We start from the raw sequence: 12,577 nt of genomic DNA, 5'->3' as shown, positions 1-12,577 counted from the left end.
CATTTACTGCCTCTCCAACAGTAAATTGTCACTCACAACTATGCAAATCATGAATCACTTTTTGGTTCCCTTGACTTTTCTCTACCTCCACCTCCAAATTGGGAAGTATCAGGCTTAGTCTTGTCTGAAGATGGCGCCTCATCAGTAATTCTGCAGGTGTTGCTCCTGTCATAGCGTGGGGACTTGTTCTGTAATAAAATAAAATACAAGCAAGTTTGGTCTCCAAAGAATCACCTGTTAACTTTTTCATTCCCACCTTAAAAGTTTGTACTGCTCTTTCCGCCAGTCCATTTGATGATAGATGGTATGGTGCAGTCTTCATGTGGTTGATACCATTGATGCTGACAAATCGTTGAAACTCAGTGTTCATAAATGCAGTGCCATTATCTGAGACAATTACCTATGGAAATCCTGATGCTGAAGCTCTGGCGTAGTTTTTCTATAGTAGCGCCTGACCTTGGCAACTTTACCTCATAAATGTTTAACCACTTGGAATGAACATCTATAATCAGTAGAAACATGGTTCCAAGGAAGGACCTAGATAATCAATGTGCAATCGCACCCAGGGTCTACCAGGCCACTCCCATGGGTGTAACGAGGCTGCTACCGGCAGCTTTTGTAGCTGTTGACATTGCACACAGTGTTTTACCACATTTTTATTATCGCTGTCCATCCCTGGCCGCCAAAGATAACTCTGCACTATTGACTTCGTTTGTGAGATTCCTGGATGAGCTCTGTGTAGCTTTACTAAGAGTGGAGGAACTACTACTCGTACACCCCATAATAGAATACCATCTTGACTGCTCATCCCGTGGATTTGGTTGAAAAATGGCTTCAATTCATCAGAGACCGGTTCCTGTGACCAACCATGTAACACTTGGTCTCTCACTCAAGACAGGAGTGGATCATGATCCATCTGTTTTTTATTTGCCTGGCACAGACTGGTGAGGAATCTAGAAAATTCATCACTAATGTGAGTACTTGGGGAATTGGAATGTGGTCATTCTCTTACAAGGGAAGGCGACTAAGGGCATTGGCATTTGTTATATGAATCCCTGGCCTATGTACAAAGTTGTAGTCATATGCTGCCAAAATTAGGGCCCATCTTTTTATTCTTAAGATTATGGGAGGTATAGCCTTTTCCTTGCTAAACAGACCCAAAAGTGGTTTGAGGTCTGATACTATCATGAAATGTCGCCCATGCACGCATTGGTTGAATTTTTTTACACCAAAAGTAATCGACAGATCTTCCTTTTCGATCTGAGACTATCCTATTTCAGCTGTGATAAGTGTCCTGGAGACATAGTCTTTCGGCCTCTCTGTGCCGTTGTCCATTTTGTGAGATAATACTGCTCCCACTCCATAGGAGGCCGCATCGCAGGTTAGCACCAATTCCTTCGTCTAGCCATAATGCACTAAAAAATTTGAAGAGTATAAGAGCTGTTTTATTTTCATAAAGGCTTCTTCTTGGGGTGCCTCCCAAAACCAACGCTGGCTTTTCGCTTAGCAGTTGATAAATTTGGTAGAAATCGGCCATAATAATTTACCATCCCTAAAAATAATTTAAGTTCGGAGATGTTCTTAGGTGCAGGTGCCTCTCTGATTGCTTTAACCTTCTCTTCAACCTGGTGTAACCATTGGCCATCTACCCGATGGCTCAAATAAATGACTTCATTTGCCTGAAAAATGCATTTTTCCTCCTTTAAGCACATTCCTGCTGCTAAAAATAATTTCAGGACTTCCTCTAGGTTAGCCAAGTGTTCTTTTTCTGTGAATCCAGTTATCAGTACATCGTCCAGGTAGACCACAACTTGAGGCAGTCCTTGTGGCAAGCTTTTCATCATCCTCTGAAAAATGGCACAGGCCGCGAAATACTGAAGGGCAAGCCTGTATATTGGTATTACCCTTTGTGAATATTTATGGTTATGAATCCTGGGAGGCATCATCCAGCTCCAGTTGCTGATATCCGTGACTCATGTCAAGCTTTGTATATGTTGTCCCTCCTGTTAGTTTGGCATATCAGTCTTCAACCTTGGGAATCGGGTACGTGTCCAGTTTGGCTGCTCTGTTGACCGTTAGTTTATAGTCCCCACAGATCTAGATGGTCTGATCTAGTTTAAGGATGGGGACAACATGTGCTGCCCACTCTGAGAACTGAAATGCTTTTATGACACCTAGCCTCTCTAGGCGGCTCAGCTTTCAAGAAGCGAGAGACTGCTTCTGGGTCCATGTAAATCTAGGGCTGTAGACCTTGGATTTTTCCCAGCTCATCCTTGAAGACAGTGTCAGGTTTTTTAGCAGCTCTGCTAGTCCCCCTGCTCACAACTGGAAGATTCCAGGCCAGTTTAATTTAACCTCTTTCAACCAATCATGACCTAGAAGGCTTGGTCCTTTACCTTCTATCACCATCACTGGTAGCTGTGCCGAAAGGTGTCTATTCATACCTTTTACCTGGATTTCTTTGCCTGTGTACATTTTCAACTTGGCAGATGTTTGTTCCAAATTGAATTGTTGCTCACTTTTATTTAAAAATCTGAAAGTGTGTTCTCCTATTACAGTGGTAGAAGCACCCGTGTCTTCTTCCATTTTTAAGGGTTTACCATTCATTTGCACTGTGACAATAATTGGCCCTGTTTTCCCAACTTTCATGTTGAATAATGAATAAATGTCAGAATTGGTTGTTTCTGGCTCTTCTACACTATATACTTCATTGGACTTCGGCTGTTGTCTGGAAACCTGTTTAAATCTCGCTTTGCAATGTTTCACTCTGTGTCCACTTCTGTGACAAAAGTAACACTCTACTTTTTTCAATTGCCAAGTGTTAGGAGTATGACTTTGCTGCCAAGCTTATTCCCCTCAATTTTCAGTTAGCGGGGGCTGTTTCCCACTTTGCTGGGGAGTCCCGGCTTTTCATGCTGCTTTCGGCTGACTGTTCCCGCTTAACTAGGAGAACAGCACCATTTTGCACACCTTGAATTGCTTGTGAATCCCCTACAATGCTCTCCTTTGCCAGCGCTATTTCTAACACTTTCTTAAAGTTAAGATTCACTTCAGCCAGCAATATTTGCTGAATAATATCCTGTTGCATTGTGACTGAGGGCTTGGGTTGAAAATGTCTCTTAACGAGGTCCAGTAATTCACTGAAGGTCCTCAAGTCTGGGGCACTGGGGGCCATCAAGCTTCAAACTAAACTGTAGATCTTGCTCCCACAAATACTTAGGGAAATCACTCTCCTCTTTTCCTCCCCCAAGATTTTGTTGACTTGAAAGTAGAATGTAAGACGTTCTATATGTTGAGACCAGTCATCTGTGGCTGGCTCAAAGGGTTTGATTCTGCCAAAGTGTTGCATTTCAGATGATTATATCTTCCTTTTTTTTAATAAACTTAGATACACACAATCACTGGGTGAGGTAAAGCAACAAATCTGATTTATCCTCATCACCAGTTTGTTATAGAGTTGATTTTCCAGGCAACTTTTCTTGGTGGACGCATTTAGCTCTATTTACAAGACAGTAACAGCAACTACGTGTATGCATCAAAGAAGAACTCTCTCCTAGAGGTTCCCCTTGCTGCTAACTGATTGGTTTACACAGATCATGTGGTCTTACAACACAGGGCTATTCTTAAAGTTGCAGTCCTATGTTCCCCAAAACTATAATTACTATAATGACACACATGGGAGCCCTCTCCCCAGTCACTCAACCAACCACAGTTGTCCAAGGCAGTCCCAGTCCAAAAACTGAATGGGACCATTCATATATGCATCATCCTGACACAGCTCAATAAGGCCATTGCCAGGGAACTGCATCCCACATCTTCGAGGAATGAAAACATGACTAAACTCTCGAAAAGCATGGTATTTTCAAAACTCAACACCAACAGCAGCTTTTGGATGCTTTCCCTTGATGAAGAGTCAAGGATGCTGACCATACTCATTACCCCTTTCGGCAGATTCTGCTTTAACCGCCTATTGTTTGGAATCACTTTGACTCCATAAATATTCCAAATGTACAATTTTGGCCATTTTTGCAGGTCCTTCAGGGGGTTGTCTGCACATGGACAATGTATTAGTTCATGCGGAAGAACATGACAAGAGACTCACAGCAGTCACAGAGTGCCTGCAGGAAGCAGGGCTGACACTGAATGAGAAATGTGAGTTCTCCAAAACATCCATTTGGTTCCTAAGTCACATCACCAGCAAAAAGGCATCATAGCAGACCCACAGAAAATTAAAACTATTAGTGAGTTCCTAACCCAATCCTCAATTCCTGATCTCCTGCAATTCTTAGGGATAGTGAACCAGCTAACAAAATTTTACCAAATTTGGCACAGGTGTTATGACACAGCCTTTTGGTAAAGCTGAATTATTTAAAAATCCCTGAGGAATACTTTAAACAACTGTCATAACCTATATTTTTAAGTGGTATGTTTGAGATGCATCTCTAAATTCAGGAATCAGACCATCAGTTCTTGAGAGGTTTTATATTAAACTAAATGAAACATTTTATTAATTTACACATGTTAAATACATATCATGGCTACAAATTACTACTATCACATAACTTCTAACAAATTCCTAAACTAATATCCATTAAGGCAGCAGCAACCTATAGGGAAACAATTTCCCCCTAGGGGAAGGTGGGATTCCGATCGGCACCCCCAGTTGTGGGTGCACCGCCATTCTATGTGGGGGGGCCAATTAAGGCCGCCCAGCGTGATGTCCGCCAGGAAGCACTATGCGCTCCCTGTGTGGTTGGAGGGGGTGGAATTCCCTCAGCCGGGAGTGCGCCCTTTTTCGCATGCATGCGAAAGAGCGCACAGATCTCCCTGAGGCAAAGTGCTGCCTCAGGGAGATCTGCTCCGATTTAAAACTTTCAATAAAGGTGATAAAAAAAAATTCCCTTCCTTTCCCCTCGTGTGGCACTGTCACATGAGTTGGGATATGTCCATAACTTTTATTTAAACATTTAATAAAAATTTAAGTACCCTCATGAAACCTCATCCCCCGTGGATGAGGTTTCATGTTTTTTCTGAAGTCCACCTGGGCTCCCGACCTTCCCACCAGCCTTAAGGTTGGACGGGCAGGTCCATCGATCATGTTAATTATTTTATTAATGGCCTTAATAGGCCATTGATAGTTGGGCGGGCATGAAGCCGAGTCGGCTGCGCACCTGCTGAACTGAAAATCTAAATGACGTGGGGTGATGTCAGGACGCATGCCCGACATATCCCCGCATCGGCGAGTGGGCCCCAGCCCCTGCTCGCTGACTGGAAAAACCTACCCATAGATTTTTAAGCAGACGCCAGGCAAAACGAATTCAAAATGAGGTTCCTTTCACTTTGGTTCCTGTGGAGTCAGTTGGGAGCTTACAGCTGTTTTAATCTTACATTGCCTCTGCCCTGCACACAGGAAAACTGCCAAAGTTATACCTAGCACAGCTCATTGAATGTAAATTCTCATTGTATCACCAGCCTCTTTGAACCCACCTCTTCTAGCAATAAAACCCCTTTCATAGTATCAATTTTATTGGTAATATAAACATATTGCTTGGTCTCTGCTAGCTAGGTGCCAGATTTCACTCGTCTTCTTGAATGCTGTATTCAAAAAATGCAAATGCACTCTACCTCTCAAAACTAGCACCCAGACTAGCTGGCTTTAATCCAATTAAGATGCACTCACAGACTAAACCTCTATTTTAAAAGAAAAAATATTTTTCAATAATATATACATTAATAGCTTCATGACACGGGTCACAGAACATTTGAGGCATCTGCTTAAGATAGACCATGCATGGTGCTGGGATTCACATCAAGAGCAAACATTCACTCACATCAAGGTGATGCTACTCTCCACTGACATTCTGGCCCACTATGACCCATCCCTGCCCACCACCATAGCAGTGGATGCTTCGTCCACAGACCTGGGAATGGTCCTATTCCAGGAAAAGCTGGATGAAGTCACCTGCCAGAGGGCTGTGGGACACAGAGTCGAGATACTGTATCAGAGAAAAGAAAACCCTCAAAGTCACGTGGTTATGCGAGAAGTTTTCAGACTATACCATTAGCCTCAAGGTCACAATCAAAATGGACTATCAGCTACTAGCCTCATTACTGGATGAGAAGGAGCTGGCAAAGATGCCTCCCAGAAACCAGAGCTTCCACCTATGCCTCGTGAGGTTCCTCTATGAGATTGTATTTGTCCAAGGTAAAAACCAAACAGCAGACATACTTTCCAGGGTCACAGCATGCCTTTCAACAAACAGAGCATTAATCTCACCGAAGAGCTGGAAGAGTACTCCCAATTGACAAGGAGACACCTGCCAGCAACCACAGGTAAATTGCAACTGATTCACCAGGAACAAATGTGTGATGAGGAGTGTACCCACAAGGTTGGCCACAAGGGTGTCTAAGCAGTGGTACCATGAAGCTTGGTTCAAGCTTGGAACAACAAAAACACGTTACGGTCATAGATGACCTCCTGGCTTACAATAAGCAGCTGGTCATCCCAGTTTCCCTTTGGCCAGAGATGCTTCAAAAAATGCAGCAGGGACACCTGGACATCACCAAGTGCAGGACACGGGCCCAATCTATTGTCTGGTGGCCAGGAATTTCCAGGGCACTTGAGGACACCACAGCAAACAGTCAAGTACGTGCACTGCATAGTCAGGGCCAAAGAGAGCCCCTCTTCCCTAGACAGTTCCCTACCAGGCCATGGGAGAGGCTGGGCATCGACCTATTTGTCTTCAACAGCAAATCATTCCTTATAGTGGTGGATTACTTTTACAGATGGGTTGAGATGAAGCAACTATATACAACTACCAGAGAGGCAGAAACTAAGGCACTAAAAGAGATTTTCACAAGCCATGGCATCCGGATAAAATCATGTCCGATAATAGCCCACAATTTTCAAATGAGCATCTTGCTCACTTTACCACCACATCCAGCTTCCACCACTGTGCCAGTTCCCTGAGATAACCACGGTCAAATGTGGAGGCCCAAAGAGGGCTGCACACTGTAAAATCCCTCCCAAAAATGAATGAGGACATTCTCACAGCACCGCAAGCCTACAGGTCTATTCCATTACAATGCGATGGGGCCCTATCCGAGCTTCTGACTGGCAAGAAACTCCGCACATAACTTCCAATCCTGACAAAAAAAACCAATACCAGATTGGTTATCAAAGATCACTAGGACGTCCAAACAAGAGAGCAGTCATACAACAAAAGGTACCGCACCAGACACTTGCCACAGCTATGAAAGGTCTAGATTATAGGTCTAGATTATAGACCACGAAAGAGAGGGTACTATCATCAGGAAGGATGATGACCAACCTCAGTCCTACCTGATTGGTACCCCAGAGTGTACAGTCAGGGGAAACAGGCAGAGTCTCCTCGTCATTTCTAGACTGCCCATTCTCACAGTATAGTGGAAAGGCACTGAGGAAGATACCTGGGTTCCAGAACAACCTCCAAATTGACAGAGTTTACCTGCAATGATAGAGCCTACCATTCCTTATACAGTAGTGTGAATGAGATATGGAAGGGTTATAAGGCCTCCAGGTTTCATGAACCTATGAACTCAGAGGCTTGAAGTGGGGTGGCAGGTAGTAATAATGATGTAAGTACATGGGGTAAACTAGAATAACTTGAAATACATTGAATGAAGACTTGGAGGGGGGGCGGTGTAGAATAAGGGTCTGGCACATACAGGATTAATGTGAGACTGAATACAATATCGTCCACACAGTGATGTAAGTGAACACATGACCTGCACCTAGGGGGGTCAGTCTAGTGTTGGACAGAGCTGCGTGTGTAAGCAAACATGGAGACAGCTCCTATCTTGAACCCTTTACTGTCTATATGTACATAGTTCTTGTAGTTTATGAATACATACAGTTAACCTACTTAAGACTATGAGGACTTTACTAAGACCTACCAAATGGTATCGAAGGCCCTATTACAGATTTCTATTTTATGTGTTTCTAATTCAGTTTTTCCTCTCTTGAAAGTGTTGACTAATGATTGAACCATGGGCGCTGCACTCCTGTACCCTGCCCAAATGACAAGTCTTTACGTGCAAATTTAGATAGGGTTCTTTAGTGCAGCCAAGGAAAATGGAGTGCAACTGACTAATTCAGTGAAGGCTTGGGGCAGAATTTCCTGCCTGCTGGGCGGGCAGGCCTGACCCAATCTCCGGCGGGCAGGGAGCCAATCCCGCCAGAGAAGCGGGTCGCACCGCCAATTAAGGCCCATCCAGCGTGACGTTATGTGCTTCCTGTGCGCTATGTGCTTCCTGTGCGGGCGGGGGGATTCCCCAAAAGCGAGAGTGTGCTTTTTTGTGCATGTGCATGAAAGAGCGCTCATCTCCCTGAGGCAAAGTGCAGCCTCAGGGAAATTGCTTACACTTTGAAAAAGATTAAAAATAGAAAAAAAAATCCCTAACATGTCCCCCTCATGTGACAATGTTCATAATTTACACTATAACTTTATTAAACTTTTTAATGCCCTGCATGAAACCTCATCTCACTGGTGGATGAGGTTTCATGTTTTTTCTAGTTGCCGCCAGGGCTCCTGGCCTGTCCGCCAACCTTAAGGTTGGACGGGCAGGTCCTTTAATTGTTTAAATGATCCTGTCAATTGGCCATTGACAGGTCGGTGGGCCCGCAGCTGATTTTGCTGCACCCCCACCTTCCTGAAAATTTAAATGGGGTGGGATGACATCAGGGGTTCTGCCCGACGTCATCCTGCGTCATTTTACGTGTTGGCGAGTGGGCCCCGCCCCCTGCTCGCCGATGGCAAAATTCTGCCCTTGGAGTTTGGTGAGAGGGGAGTTTTAAGTGTTCATTTTGTTCTTAAAATCTAGTCTAGTCTGTAATTAGCAGTAACTGGAATGTACTGTATAAGCAAGCTAAGTTTCTCTTTTCTTGCAGTTTAGACAGGGTAAACTTACTCTCAGCTGTAGGAGCTGAGTAGTTAATTAGCTAACTGGTTGAATCTGGTTAGTGTAACTCTTTCGAGTACAAACACGTTTCCATCTGAAATTACATTGTTTCATAGTTTGCCATTGTGAGATTTGAACTCTTGATACTCTTTTGAGTAAACCTGTTTCCATCTGTTTCAGATGAAGTTACATTGTTTCATAGTTTGCCATTGTGAGATTTGAACTCTTGATACTCTTTTGAGTAAACCTGTTTCCATCTGTTTCAGATGAAGTTACATTGTTTCATAGTTTGCCATTGTGAGATTTGAACTCTTGATCTTAGGGTTACAAACCCAGTACCATAACCACTTGGCTATTTAGGCCAAGCTCCTATAATTGAAGTTAATTAGGATGTAACTCTTTCGAGTACAAACATGTTTCCCTCTGTTCCTATTCAGATGAAATTACATTGTTTCATAATTTGCCATGGTGAGATTTGAACTCTTGATCTTGGGGTTACAAACCTAGTACCATAACCACTTGGCTATTTAGGCCAAGCCAAAATGCAGTCACAGGCCCCAGTGAGATTTGAACTCACAACCCCTGGTTTAGAAGACCAGTGCTCTAACCCCTGAGCTACGGAGCCACAGGGAAAGAGTGTAATCTGGTTAGTGTAGCCCCAGTTCAGTTTACTATAAATTCAGGTTCTTTAGTGCAGCCTTGGCAAATTGGAGTGTAGTTGACTAACTGAGTGAAAACTTGGAGTTTGGTGAGAGGGGAGTTGGGAGAAAGAATTGTTTGTTTCCTTTTTCTATCTTTCTCACCCCATAGAAATTGGCTTTTGCTATCTTACAGGGAAAGGAGCTAGCTGTTTGGTGAGTATCTGGTAAGTGGGGAAGTTTTATTCTATCCCAAAGTTTAAAATAGTACACAGTTTGGTGGTAAAGTTAATAAAATATATAAGAAAGAAACATAAATAAGCGATAATTATAGTTGATTAATTAATTAACGCACATTAAGGATGGCAGGTCATGTGCTATATCAAGGCTGCAGCATCTGGATAACATTGTGATCCAGGTCAAACACATGGTAGGAAGTGTTTGTGGTTTGAGGAACTTTGGCTCAAAGTCATTGAGCTGGAGACTGAGCTGCAGACTCTGCAACACATCAAGCATGGGAAAAGTTACCTGGATGCTTTATAGCAAGAGGCAGTCACACCACTTAGGATAGAGTCTTTTGATTAGGTCAGTGACCAGGGACAGGAGGGTGTGACTGTGAGTGAGGCAGGTAAGGGGACCCAGAGGGCAGGAGTGCATGAATGGGAGCTTCTGCAATTGTCCAACAGGTTTGAGGTTCTCTCAGCTTGTTTGGATGAGACTGGGGTCTGCAGGGTGGATGAGCAAACTGACTATAGCACGGTGGTACAGGAATCTATCCAAGTGGGAGGAGTAAAAAGGAATGTTGTGGTAGTAGGGGACAGTATAGTGAGGGGGATTGACACTATTCTTTGTGCAAAGAATGAGAGTCTGGGCAGCTTTGTTGCCTACCTGGTGCCAGGATTCGGGACATCTGCTCAGCCTGGAGAGGAACTTGCAGTGAGTGGGGGTGGGTCCATTGGTTGTGGCCTATGTAGGTACCAATGACATAGACAGGATGAGGAAGGAGGCTCTGCATAGTCAGTATAATGGGCTAGGCACCAAATTAAGGAGCAGAACCTGAAAGGTAATAATTTCTGGATCATTACCTGAGCCACGTGCAAATTGGCTTAGGACAAATAAGATTAGAGGAATGAATGCATGGCTCAAAGACTGGTGTGGGAGAAGTAGGTTCCAGTTTGTGATGACACCAGTATTGGGGAAAGTGGGATCTGTACCGTTGGGATGGTCTATACCTAAACCGCGCTGAGGCTGGTGTCCTCGCGAGCCACCTAAATAGGGAAGTAGAGAGGGTTTTAAACTGAATAGTGGGGGCAAGGGATCAAATTTGGGAAGCTGTAGTAAACCAAAGGGCAGAGACAAGGCAAGAGAGACAGGTATTAATATGGGAAATGATAAACAGACCATAGCAGGAAGTGACAGGGAATACAAATCTAAGAGTAAATCAGCAGAGAAGGGTAGAAGCTGCAAAATAATAAAAGGACAAAGTTAAAGGCTCAGTATCTAAATGCATCTAAATGCATTTAAGTAGCATTCAAAACAAAACAGATGAACTGATAGCGCAAACAGAAATAAATAAGTATGATCTGATAACCATTACAGACACATGGCTACAGGATGACATGGGTTGGGACCTGAATATTGAAGATTATGTGACATTTAGGAAGGATATATGGAATTAGGAAAAAGTGGATGGGTGGCTCAGTTAATTAATGATGGTATCAGCACATTAGAGAGGGATGACCTAAGTTCAGGAAACCAGGATGTAGAAGCGGTTTGGGTTGAGATGAGGAATGATAAAGGCAAGAAGGAGTGGTGTAAAGGCCCTCTAATTGTAAATATAAAATAGGACAGAGTTTAAAAGAAGAAATAATGGGAGCTTGCCGGAAAGGTACAGCAATAATCATGGGAATTTTATATCTACCTATAGGCTGGAAAAATCAGATGGGCAAAGGTAGCGTAGATGAGTAATTCATAGAATATTTTCGGGATAATTTCTTCAAACAGCACATTCTGAAGCCAACCAGAGAGCAGACAGCAATGAGATAGGATTAATTGATAACTGTCTAGAGAAGGCACCCCCATGTAGCAGCAATCATAATGTGGTTAATTTTACATTCATTTTGAGGGAGAAATGAGTATGTCCAAGGCTAATATTTTAAATTTAAATAAGGGCAATTATGAGGGCATGAGAGCAGAGCTAGCTAGAGTGAACTGGCAAATGAGGTTAAGGGATATGTCAATAGAAGTTCAGTGGCAGATATTTAAAGGATATTTCAGAATACACAGAATATATACATTCCAATGGGAAAGAAAAATTCCAATGGGAGGCTCACCATCCGTGGTGAACTAAAAAAGTTAAAGACAGTACCAAACTTAAAGAAAAAGCATATAATTACGCAAAGACAGGTGGCAGGTCAGAAGATTGGAAAGAATATAAAGCACAGCAAAGAATGACAAAAAGATTAATAAGGAGGGAAAATTAGAGTAAGAGAGAAAGCTAGTGAGAAATATAAAGACGGACATTAAGAGTTTCTATAGATATTTAGAGAAGAAAAGAGTTAAGAGAGTGAGTGTTGGTCCTATAGAGAATGCGTCTGGGGAATTGATACCGGAAAGATAATGGCGGATGAATTGAACAGGTATTTTGCTTTGGTCTTCACTGTAGAGGACACAAGGAACATCCCAGAAATAGCTGTAAATCAGCAAATGGAAGTGAGAGAGGAGCTTGGGGAAAATTACAGTCACTAGGGAAGTGGTATTGTGCAAATTGTTGGGGCTGCGGGCTAACAAATCCCCAGGTCAGATGGACTTCACCCTAAGGTCTTGAAAGAAGTGGCTAGTGAGATAGTTGATGCACTGGTTTTAATTTTCCAAAATTCCCTAGGTTAGGGGAAGGTTCAATTAGTTTGAAAAATAGCAAATATAACTCCTTTATTCAAAAAGGGAGGGAGACAGAAAGCAGGAAGCTATGGGCTAATAGCCTAACATCTGTCAAAGAA

General features: G+C 43.0%; 1 non-coding gene across 1 annotated transcript; it reads right to left on the bottom strand.

Moving 5' to 3' along the window:
• Window positions 1–9,492: 9,492 nt before the first annotated feature.
• Window positions 9,493–9,565, bottom strand: trnar-ucu. The gene has a single exon. It is a non-coding gene; the product is annotated as a tRNA-Arg (tRNA).
• Window positions 9,566–12,577: the final 3,012 nt, after the last annotated feature.

Source organism: Carcharodon carcharias, chromosome 5 (assembly GCF_017639515.1).
Source record: "Carcharodon carcharias isolate sCarCar2 chromosome 5, sCarCar2.pri, whole genome shotgun sequence".
Lineage (NCBI taxonomy): Eukaryota > Metazoa > Chordata > Chondrichthyes > Lamniformes > Lamnidae > Carcharodon > Carcharodon carcharias.
Note: the sequence above shows the minus strand (reverse complement) of the source record. Positions and strands in the feature narration are given on the sequence as shown.